The sequence below is a fragment of the Schistocerca cancellata genome, chromosome 1, assembly GCF_023864275.1.
Source record: "Schistocerca cancellata isolate TAMUIC-IGC-003103 chromosome 1, iqSchCanc2.1, whole genome shotgun sequence".
NCBI lineage: Eukaryota > Metazoa > Arthropoda > Insecta > Orthoptera > Acrididae > Schistocerca > Schistocerca cancellata.
The window spans coordinates 383,143,928-383,156,403 of NC_064626.1; the positions used below are offsets into that span (position 1 = coordinate 383,143,928).

At 45.4% G+C, this 12,476-nt stretch overlaps 1 protein-coding gene across 2 annotated transcripts in view; it reads left to right on the top strand.

Annotated features, from left to right (window-relative positions):
- Positions 1-12,476, top strand: part of LOC126175260 (WD repeat-containing protein 20) — a 63,370-nt gene that overhangs the window by 23,413 nt on the left and 27,481 nt on the right. The window lies entirely within an intron of this gene.

Genomic DNA, 12,476 nt, shown 5'->3' on the forward strand with positions numbered 1-12,476 from the left:
AGTGGAACCTGGCACATCAGTGAGGCTGACAAATTGTTTAGTGCCCCAGAGAGAGCTTGCTGCTAGTTGACGAGAGCTTGCTGCTGTTAAGCAAGAGATTGAAGAATATCTTGTACTGACATGTTAGCTGTTTTTTTTTTTTTTTTTTTTCTCAGTCAAAAACAATGCTATGAATGCGAAACGGTACATATGTGTTATTTGAAGTCTCCTGAGTGAGCGTGCCAAGTTTCCGTCACTTCTGACAGATAGTGTAGCTGCAGGCCAATTTCAAAATGGTGTCTGTGGGTGATGTACATTACAAACAATGTGACTTCATTGAATTTTTCACTTCTTAGAAAGAAACTGTGGGGAATATTCACAAATGCATGTGCAAAGTCTATGGAGCATCTGCTGTCGACAGAAGTACAGTTAGTCGCTTGGCAAGGAGGGTGAGGTCACCAGAAGACGGTTCGGCGGAGCTCCACGATTTGCAGCGGTCGAGGAGACCATCCACAGCTGTCGCACCTGAGATGTTGCAGCAAGCTGACGTCATTTGTGAGGACTGAAGCATTATGACTCAGCAGTTGGTGCTGCATCTGTCTTAAGCAAAGAAAGTTCACACAGTGAAGCACTGGCTCCACCAACAAGAGAAGGGTTGGTACCGACAGGGCATACGCGCCCTTGTTTTGCACTGGAGGAAGGCCATACAATGGGATGGAGATTACATGGAAAAATAGGGTGTGTAGATAAGACACCAGTCTTTCATGTGTGTAATTCTCATTATGTTCCACAAAGAACTGTCGGGGGGGGGGGGGGGGGGGAAGTGGTGTGTTACTTTCTGGGCAACCCTCGTAGATCGTATTGAACTCTATTAGGAAATATTGTTTGGTTACAAGGGTGGCTTAGGGTAATTGTCTTAAGTCGGATTAAGATTTTTTAATATTCAACTTGAAACACAAGTATGGCCAGCAAGCAGCTGTATTGGGTTGTTAATGGCTGGATGTACTGCTTGCCGCCAGTGTTAGGAAGTAATCATTGAATTTAGTGGCCAGTGATTTGAAACTGACACCATTTCTGCCAGAGCTATTTTCTGGGGCTCACTATCATTAGAATGAGTAGTTTTGTTTGTTTCTTGTTTAATAATGTTCCAAATAGTGATTTACTTATTCTTGGAGTGTTTTATTTTTGTAGCATTGTGCATAAGTTTTGCTTTTTAATGACATATGGAGAATTTGACAGTAGTGTAGGTGTTTCTGATCTTGTTTATTACTCACTCTTTGAATTATTCAGAGCTCTCTCTTCCTAGCAAAACATACTTCAGTCCCAGGAGCTATCCTCTGCTTACCCTTGCTTCTGTTCAATTTTGCCCATATTTGTTTTAGGGACAAACAAAATTCAAAATTCAAAATGCTATACGAACATGTTTCAGAAATAGTTAGATGTTCCATCAACGCTGTCTGCATCATAGATTTCTCCCCAGCATTCTTCCCATGTTTTCTCTGTTAAACACTGTGATTGAGTCATTGTTCGTGATTCTACAGAACAATACAATACTTTCCTCTGTGATCTGTACCTACCTGGCCAGTTAATTTTATTTTTAACATTTGACCGTCATGTTTAGATAAACCTTTGACTATTGGTTTTACAGCTAAATCACTGCAGATTGTTGTGTGCATAATCAAATTGTCAATAGCTGTTGCACTTCAATCCACATAGGTGCAATATAAGTGTTAACCTATAAAAGCCATTAGTTTAATTTCCTGTACTGAAATTTCCATGATATCTTTGTAATGAATTTTGTCCAAGTCCTGAGTAGTTGTGTGAAGATACCTCCCCTCCTCCCTCCTCCCTTCCTCGAAATCAGTGTTAAGGGCTTCAGCGTGGAAGAGTGCTTTTAATGCTGACAGATCATTCAGCTGTATCCCAGAGTTTTTTGTTAAATATTGATCGGTGAATAAAGTCATCAGTGTAGAAAACAAATAGATTAACTACATCGTTGTCACATCATTTATTTATTTGCTGTGCTATCAGGTCTACCAGTTTTCTACCCAGTCAGTACTATCTGGCAGGAAGTCAACACAACAATCTCCACAAACAATGATTTTCCATTGAAGTCAACATAATCTCACTAAAACACTTTTCTAGCTGCTTTATCAAGGTTAAGACACTTCTTCTCAGCGATCTATATAACTGTTTTGTTTGCTGGTCCATTACCGCGTCTTGTGGTGCAACATTCAAAATTCTGTTCAACATAGTATTCATAAACCTGGAGGGCCTGAAATTTAACTCAGTTTTTTTTTTTTTTCAGACAAAGATAAAAAAGACGTAGTGGAAAGTAGTCAAATCAAATTGGGCTATGCTGGGGGAATTGACTTAAGAAAAGGACACTAAAAGTAATCTATGAGTTTTACTGTTTGGGTGGGGAGTTAAATAAATGAGGATGGCGAAAGTAGAGAGGATATGAAATACAGACTGTCAGTGGGAATAAAACCATTTATGAAAAAGAGGAATTTATTAATATTGTATTTGCTTTGCTTATCGGGGGTGGGTGTGGTGGGAGGAGACTAGTAATGAAGTGAAGTGTGGACGACAAAAAACTCAATCAAGAAGAGACTAGAGCCTTTTGGAATGTGTGACTACATGAGAATGCTGAAGATTAGAGGAGTAAGCCTACATTGGATAACTAATGAGTTGAATTGGGGGAAAATAAATTTGTGGTGCAACTTAATTAAATTAAATGATTGGTTGATGAGAATCATTTTGAGGAGGCATCAAGGCATAGTCAATGTGATAATGAAAGGAAGGTTTGGGGGGGGGTGAGTAAAAATTGTAGAGGGAGCTAAAAGCTTGACCAGAGTAAGCAGGTGCACATGGATGTATATTGCAGTAGCTACATGAGGCTTGCGTAGGTTACTGCTTTAGAGAGAAGCCTGAGAGAGTTTCCAAGCAGCATATTTTGGAGTGAATTTTGTATCAAACAATACGTAAATAGCAGTTTTGTTGGATCTGAGTCAAAAACCAGTAGACAAACGAGTGAGAAAAAGATGTAATTTATTTGGAATGTTTTTTTGTGCAAAAACTAAATCAGTGGTTTTAATATGGAAACACTCGTGTTTCACTAAGATTACGAGCAATGCTTCAGATGACTTGGCTGTAGTATAATGTATGATTAAGGTAAAGGCACCTGCAATAAAGTGAACAATGGAAGATCCAGAATGGAATGGAACAATAAAATGGGAAGTAAAGAAGAAAAGAAAGTTTTTAAAATTAATTAATTGTTAAGAATATGACCTTAGCTTTCACCTGCGTTCTGGTAAAGAAATTGGGCATCATTACTTCCCACCTACCGGGTGGCACTGTGCCAAAGAAGGTAACAACAATTTCATCTTTCAGAAAGAATGAACTTTTGTCTACATCCACGTTACACTAATAAAACAGTGCACAGTGCAAGGCAAATGTTAACTTTTACCAATATTTGCAATTCTGTTTCTACGTACATATACTTATGTAAAAAAGACAGTGCTCAGTGCAAGGCAGAGGCTAACTGTTATCAATATTAGCAATGCCCTGTCCTATACACTCATAGTAGAGTAGCGGGGCAGGGGTGATTTCTGCAGACTCACTAGTCTGTCTATCTTCTTCTTATGAATGCCCTATGAGATGAAACAGTAGAATTTCACGAGAACAATATCACATGTGTTGCAAAGATTACAAGTTATATGAGCATTTCTGTACAAGCAATACCAGCCTTTCATAATTTTTGCAGTGCATCTTTCAATTTCTGTGATACTTGTTATCTGGCTTACTTGATATGGACCGAAATACATGGACAGAGATCACATTAGTGCCTTATGGTCACCTTAACAGTTGCTTTGAACTTTCACAGAATACTCTCAAAGAATGTAAGTTGTCTGATCACATTTCCTAATAGTTAGTTCTTTTCTTTCCATATCATACCAAGTTGTTGTATTGTACATACTAATTTATGTAATGTAGCGTACCCCATAAGCGAACCAATAATATTGCAATTAGTTAGTAAAGGTTTCTTTGTCTTGTTTATGGAGGTTACCCTGCATTTATCCAATCATCCATAATGTCTGATAGAGCCCATCTTGTAGGAGAGCCTTTGGGGAAAGAGGCAAGGTATCTGTTAACTAACTATGAAGCTGTTCGAAAATGCATTAATGGTTAAATGTTGCTGAGTTTCTGTAAACTTTTTGTGCATATTCAAGTTAAATTTAAGGTGCTACCTTGAAGAAAATATAATTGTAATAATATTTATCAGAGGACAATAATTATGTATGTGCCACAAGAACAGATGTCTGTTGCAATAGGCCTTAGTACTTGTCATGTAGTAAAGAGGGATCTTTGATTTCGTAATCTAAATAATCAGATAATTTGTAGGTTTAGCTAATCACCTTACTTTTATGAAATTTTATTTTGAATTTATATAGATTCTAAATATGTTTTATTTTTGTTGGGAGCTTATTTGCAACTTGTAGCAATGGAATACAGAACCCATGAAAATGTACACGAAGATCTTTGAAAATACCCCTGTGTCTCTTTTACTCTGTATTCAGACATCTCACTTTTATTGAATAATATGTTTATGGCATGAGGCCAGTTTTATCTTTGGATGTGACCTTGACATTTAAATAAATTACAGAATTTGCAGTTTCCAAATTTTAGTTTATTTGAGCAGATAAGGTTTAAGCTTTACAGCCATCAGAAAATCTTAAGCAATATAAGGTATATGATCATGCTTTCTCAGTGGCTTTTCTTATTAAAACATGATAAACACTGTGAGTCCTATAATTTGTAAATACTTTACTTACTTCAACTGTATTGGCCCAAAAATAATTTCATACAACAGCAAAGAATGGAAGTATGCAGAAAGCAAGCTATACTATGAGTGTAATGTGTACTTAATGACTATGAGACATACTTTCAAATGCAAAACATGCTGAAATGACAGATTGATACTCACTGCAAACATGGTACGTTGAGTTGCAGATGGGCCAAAACCTTCTTCAGATAGGAAAACACACATTCACAGAAGCAAGCACAACTCACGCACACTTGACCACCGTCTCCAGCAGCTCGAACCCAAAACCCACCCTGTAGTTTCTATTGTTTGGGATGCTGAAATCCCCCCTGCAGTTTCGGGGGTAAGAATAGGCCCGCGGTATTCCTGGCTGTCGTAAGAGGCGACTAAAAGGAGTCTCAAACTTTTCGGCCTTAATGTGATGGTCCCCTAAGGGGTTTGACCACTACGTTTCAAAATTTTCTGTTAGTGCGTACCATTTGGGGAAGGACGCCTTACGTGGTGTATTATATATCCATCTTGCCCTAAGATCTGGCACACTCGATATTGTCATGGAGTTGGACTTCCATCGAGCTTCCGGCCACATCGGCTGCAGTGTGTTCCGGGTAGCATACATTCCCTCCGTTGTGCACTTCCATCTTTGCCCTCGTGATGTACATGGATATTTCGACACCCAACATCCAGCACGGTAGCCAGTCCGTTGTGGTGGGGTTATCATGTACCCTCTTGGTGGTAGCCCCTTACTACACAGGGATCGCACTGCTGATGCCTGAGCTGCTACGTCCCCACGTATGCCGAGGAGTAGATGTCTATCCCTCTGGGGCATCGGGACTCCCGGCAAAGGCCATCCTGCCAGGTGGTCTTTGCTGCGGCTGGGTGGCACCTGTGGGGAGAGCCCCTGGTCGGAGTGGGTGGCATCAGGGCGGATGATCCGCAATGAAGCGTGGTACATCATCTCTCGGTGGTGGGCCTCCACCAGCAGTCTCTAAGTGATCAAGGTCGAACCTCAACGGTCCTCCATGGGAGGAACGTATGGCTAATGAAGGCAGTGGAGAATATTCTCCCCGGTACCTCGTGTGTACGCGAGTTGATGGGGAATTGTTTATGTCGACCAAGCCCCAGTTTTTTGTGGAGCATTTAGAGGACAAGTTCGGGGAGGTGGAGGGCTTGTCCAAAATGCGCTCTGGTTCAGTACTCATCAAAACAGCATCCTCTGCCCAGTCACGGAGGTTGCTCAATTGTGACACGTTGGGGGATGTTTCAGTTAGCGTCACGCCGCATAAGAGTCTCAACATGGTCCAGGGTATTATATTCCACAGGGATCGTCTTCTGCAGTCCGACGATGAACTATGTGCCAACCTAGAACGACGAGGTGTTCACTTCGTCTGGCGCGTGCATCGGGGTCCGAGGGATAATCAAGTAGCCACCGGTGCCTTCATCTTGGCCTTCGAAGGTGATGTTTTACCCGAAAAGGTCAAGGTGATGGTTTACCGTTGTGATGTGAAGCCATATATCCCTCCTCCGATGCGATGTTTTAAATGCTGGGAATTCGGGCACGTCATCCCGCTGTACTTCCAGCATCACGTGTCGAGATTATGGACGCCCTTCCCATCCCACTACTCCATGTCTCCCGCCTCCTATCTGTGTTAACTCTGGAGAACACCATTCCCCCTGCTCACCGGACTGTCGGATCTTCCAGAAGGAAAGGAAGATAATGGAATATAAGACCCTGGACCGCCTGACCTACAGCGAGGCAAGGCGGAAATATGAGCGGCTACACCCTGTGCCCATGACATCCACCTATGCCGCTGCTGCAACACCGGTTCGACCCTATACCTTGTCGTCGCCTACAGTTCAATCTAAGCTCTGTCAGAATTCACCGGCCCCCTTGGTTGTGGGAGGCACTTCACTCCCTGTTGCTCCTGCTCCATCTACTTCAGGAGCAACACCATCCCAACCATCGGGGACATCTGTTCCCCCTTCCCAGCCGGAGAAGCGTAAGCCTTCTTCGGCTCCTCGCGCCTGGAAGGGGTCCCTTGGGGCCCTCCCGTCCCCCACTTTCCCCAGTGCCAAAGCAGACACCCGCAAGTATCTCAACCAACCACCGGTCGCTGGTCGTAGGGTGTCACGGTCATCTTCAGTCCCTGGGACTGACCCAGTAAGGCGCTCCCAGCCAGAACAGCCGAAGGCACAGCGTGCAAAGCAGTCCAAGAAATAGGCTCCCAAGCATCCTGACATTGCGGTGGCCCCTGTACAACACCGCAACCTTCCAACTCTGCGTCCGAAGATGAGGTGGAGATTCTGGCGTCCACTACGGACCTGGATCTCGCCAGTCCCTCAGACGCAATGGATGGCTGTTGCACAGGTGGTGACTCAGTAGCAGCGGGGCCCCAGGAGGCATAATCTGCCTCCCCAGTCCCTTCATGCCTTTCCCATCCCTGGACAATATCATCCTCCAGTGGAACTGCAGCGGTTTCTTCCACCATCTAGCTGAGCTCCGCCAACTTATCAGCCTTCACCCTTTCTTCTGCATTGCTATTCAGGAAACTTGGTTTCCAGCACTGCGAACCCACACCCTCCGTGGCTATCGGGGTTATTATAAGAACCGGGCAGCTTATGAAAGGGTGTCTGGTAGCGTCTGCATATATGTCCTTAACACTCTTCACAGTGAGTCTGTCTCTCTACGAACAGCTTTAGAGGCTGTAGCTGTTCGGGTGTGGACGCCACAGGCTGTTACCGTCTGCAGTCTTTACCTTCCACCGGATGGTGCTGTCGCGGAGCATGTCCTGGCTGCTCTGATAGCCCAATTGCCGCCACCTTCCTTGTAACTGGCCGACTTAAACGCCCATAACCCTCTGTGGGGTGGGTCAGTGGCGACAGGTCGAGGCGCCACCATTGAGCATTTATTGGCACAGCTCGATCTCTCGCTTTTAAATGATGGTTCCTTCACACACTTCAGCGTGGCGCATGGCACGTACTCTGCCATCGACCTTTCGATCTGCAGCCCTAGCCTCTTACCGTCTGTCCAATGGAGAGTGCATGACGACCTGTGTTGTAGTGACCACTTTCCAATCTTTCTGTCACTGCCACAGCATCAGTCTTCTCTGCGCCCTTGCAGGTGGGCTATGAATAAGGCTGACTGGGACTTGTTTTCCTCCACTGCCGCTATTGAGCCTCTCTCTAGTGATGACATTGATGCGGTGGTTCAATCGGTCACCACCGGCATCGTTACTGCCGCCGAATCTGCCATTCCCCTTTCTTCTGGGTCCCCTCGGCGGAGGACTGTGCCTTGGTGGTCGCCTGAGATCGCTGAAGCGATTAAAGATCGCTGGCAGGCGCTCCAGCGTCACAAGCGACATCCCTCCATAGACCACCTTATCGCCTTCAAAAGGCTGCGTGCGCGGGCCCGCCTCCTTATCCGCCAAGGCAAGAAGGAGTGCTGGGAGCGGTATGTGTCCACCATTGGCCTCCATGTCACTCCTTCGCATGTCTGGGCCAAGATTCGACGCGTCTACGGCTATCGGACCCCTGTCAGCGTCCCTGCGCTCTCACTGAATGGAGCAGTTTGTACAGACTCCGACGTCATTGCAAACCACTTGGCAGAGCATTTTGCTATGAGTTCCGCTTCTGCGAATTACCCCCTGGCCTTCCGCACCATTAAAGAGCGGATGGAATGTCGGAGCCTTTCGTTTCGCACCCACCATCCAGAATCGTACAATGTTCCATTCAGTGAGTGGGAATTTTGCAGTGCCCTAGCCTCTTGCCCTGATATCGCTTCTGGGCCAGATGGCATCCACTGCCAGATGCTGAAACACCTTTCAGTGGACTGCCAGCGACGGCTCCTCGACCTTTACAACTGTATTTGGGTCGAGGGTGAGTTTCCGTCGCATTGGCGGGAAAGTATTGTTATCCCCATTCTGAAACCGGACAAGACCCCTTTGGAGGTGGACAGCTACCGTCCCATTAGCCTCACCAACGTTCTTTGCAAGTTGCTTGAACGGGTGGTGAGCCGGCACTTGAATTGGGTACTGGAGTCTCTGGGCCTTCTGGCTCTGTCTGAGGGTGGGTTCCGTAAAGGCCGCTCCGCCGCCGACAATCTGGTGAGCCTGGAGTCGGCCATCCGCACTGCCTTTGCCTGCCGTCAGCACCTGGTCACTGTCTTTTTCGACATGTGGAAGGCGTACGGTACAACATGGCGTCATCACATCCTTTCTACGCTTCATGGATGGGGTCTTCGGGGCCCTCTGCCGATCTTTATCAGAAATTTTCTGTCGTGTCGTACCTTCCGCGTGCAAGTCACGGCCTCCCATAGTTCCTCCCGAGTTCAGGAGAACGGTGTGCCACAGGGTTCTGTTTTGAGTGTCTGCCTGTTTTTAATAGCCATTAACGGACTTGCTGCAGCGGTGGGAACGTCTGTCTCAGCATCCTTGTATGCTGACGACTTCTGCCTTTACTACAGCTCTATTGGCATTGCAGCTGCTGAACGTCAGCTACAGGGTGCTATCCGTAAGGCGCAGTTTTGGGCTGTAGCTCATGGGTTCCAGTTTTCGGCAGCCAAGACCTGCGTTATGCATTTCTGCCGGCGACATACTGTCCACCCGGAGCAGCGGCTTTATCTTGACGGCGAACTTCTTGCAGTGGTGGCATCGCACAGGTTTTTGGGGGTGGTTTTCGATGCCCGGTTGACTTGGGTGCCTCATATCCAGCAGCTTAAACAGGTGTGTTGGCAGCATCTAAATGCTCTGAGATGCTTGAGCCACACCCGCTGGGGTGCAGACCGATCTACCCTGTTACGGCTCTACCAGGCGTTAATCCAGTCCTGTCTGGATTATGGGAGCCTGGCTTATGGCTCAGCATCCCCATATGCGTTGCAGGTGCTGGACCCAATCCTCCACAGCGGAATACGACTTGCCACTAGTGCCTTCTGGACCAGCCCTGTGGACAGCATACTAGTGGAGGCAGGTGTCCCTCCCCTGCGGTTACGGCGCCAACGTTTGCTGGCCACTTATGCTGCCCATGTTTTTAGCTTGCCCGGGCATCCAAACTATCGTCTCCTGTTCCCACAGTCGGTCGTCCATCTGCCAGAACGTTGGCCCCGGTCAGGTTGTACGATCACGTTCTGCGTCAAAGAGCTTCTCTCCGGGCTTAGGGTTTTCACTGTTCCACCTCCTTTCCGGGCCACTTTGCGTACACCCCCATGGTGTGTTCTTCACCCTTGCCTTCGGCTCGACTTGGCACAGGGCCCGAAGGACTCAGTCCCCCCAGAGGCCTTCCGCCGCTGCTTTTATTCCCTCCTGGCCACGTATCACGGCTCTGGGGTTGTATACACTGACGGTTCGATGGTTGCTGGTCGTGTCGGTTATGCGCTAACTGTAGGGGACCATTCCGAACAACGTTCCTTGCCGGATGGCTGCAGCGTTTACACTGCTGAGCCGGTCGCCATATTTCGTGCCCTAGAGTATATCCGCTCCTGCTCAGGTGAGTCCTTGGTTATCTGTAGCGATTCCCTGAGCGGTTTACGAGCTCTCGACTAGTGTTTCCCTCGTTCTCGCCTGGTGATGGCTATCCATGAGTCCCTGCATACTCTTGCCCGTTGCGGCCGTTCTGTGGTCTTTGTGTGGACCTCGGTCATGTCGGTATCCTGGGCAATGAACGTGTTGACCGCCTGGCCAAACAGGCCACCAGTGAACACACTCTAGACATTGGCCTTCCAGAGACTGATTTGAGGGCAGTCTTACTCCGCAAAGTTATCTCGCTTTGGGACGCCGAATGGTGCGGTCTGGCCACCCCTAACAAACTCCTTGCCGTCAAGGAGATGACGACTGTGTGGCACTCCTCCTTGTGAGTCTCTCGCAAGGAGTCTGTCGTCCTCTGCCGACTGCGTATTGGGCACACGCGGATGACCCACGGCCACTTATTGCGCCGTGAGGACCCCCCTCTCTGTCGCTGCGGCTCGGCATTGACAGTGGTCCACATTTTGTTGGACTGTCCACTTTCACTTTTATCTGTGCTCAGGCAGATGTTTGCGCTGCCTGACACGCTCTCTGCCCTTTTAATCGATGACTCTGCCATGGTGGACTTAGTTTTGCATTTTATTCGGGCAGGGGTTTTTTATTGTTTAATCTGAGTGTTTGTTATGTTCTTTTGTGTTGATTCTGGCCATTGGCCTACGATTTTAATCTGAGTTTTTAATGTGTTTCTCGGTGGTTGGCTTTTCCTTTTTTGTTTCTATGGTCGGCCAACCACCGTCACACTCTGTGTGATTTTAGCTCGTCTTGTCTGGTCTTTGTCTAAGTCCTCTTGTTCTGTGTCGTATGTGATCTATTCTGTTACTCATTTTTATTCTCTGTGGGTGTTTTTAGTATTTGGAAAAAGGGACCGATGACGGTAGCAGTCTGGTCCCTTTAATCCCCCAAACCAACCAACCATGCTGAAATGAGCTTGATTGAGCTGCATGGAATGACCACTAAATAAGTGAATAATACATTTCCCTACACAATATGCATATCCAAAACTTCCTAAAACTACTAATAAAAATGAACTGTATGTTTGGTGAGCATCATTCACTGGTACTGTTGACAATGAGCAACACATTTTTAATGGAAGTGATAAGTTACACCTTAACCCCTCAGTGCTGAAAGTTATATTTTTGTAACTAAAACCTCTGTATTGCAACTTGTCTTCTTGTACATACTTTCATATAACCAAGCAGTATACCATAAGATAATGTAATTAGAACATGTGTACATGATCTTGTGCAGGAGACTTCTCACTGTTACCACCAGGTAGAACATACACTTCTGGTAGTGGATCCACATGACTGTGTGCTATGTAAACAAGCAACAAATTCAATTACCATCTAGCTTAGCCTATGTCCATCTTATGCAAGGTGACAACAAAAACTTCAACTTGGGAGTAGATTCACAAAGTAGGGAGACGCACTGTAACATATCAGATCGTACCAAACAAAGTGACACAAGACTTGGATACGTAGTAGCAAAACATGCTTTTCTTTTCTTTTTGTGATTGACAGTGTGTGGTTTGATCTTTAGTCCTATTCAGTGTGGGATTGTTGTTGGTGCAGATGGTATTATCTTTTAGTAATTATTAAACATGTACAGTTTTTGTAAAAATTGTCCCAAAACATACAGCTCAGTGCTTATGCAATGGAAGATGCTAAAATTTCAGCAATTTATGAGCTTTTATTATCACAGTTTAGTTTTGTAATTACAAAATGTGGGTTATATTTATTTATTGATTTTTCTTATGAAGAGGAACATCTGAGGAAAAAAACGAATTTCCAAAACTGGTTATATAGATTTAAATCTTGCATTACATCTTATAGCTATGTAAATTAAGTTGCAGTCAGTGGATTTTATTTTCATCGTATAGATCATAAGACCACAGACACCTTCTAATAAGAATCCTTCAATTTATGGTAGCTTGACCAAATATCCATGTGGAAATTCTGTCGTCTAAAGTTCCTTACAATCACCCAGCAATGAACTTTTTCTACAAAAAAATCACCAGCAAGCAATCTGGAGTGTCATTAACCCTTTATGTGTACTGGAAACATTAATAGTTCTGTTATGCTTCCTTGAGGCATAGTTTCAATTGAATAGTCCACATCCAAATAATGTATTGGGTTCTATCAGCCAAAAATTCCTTGAGA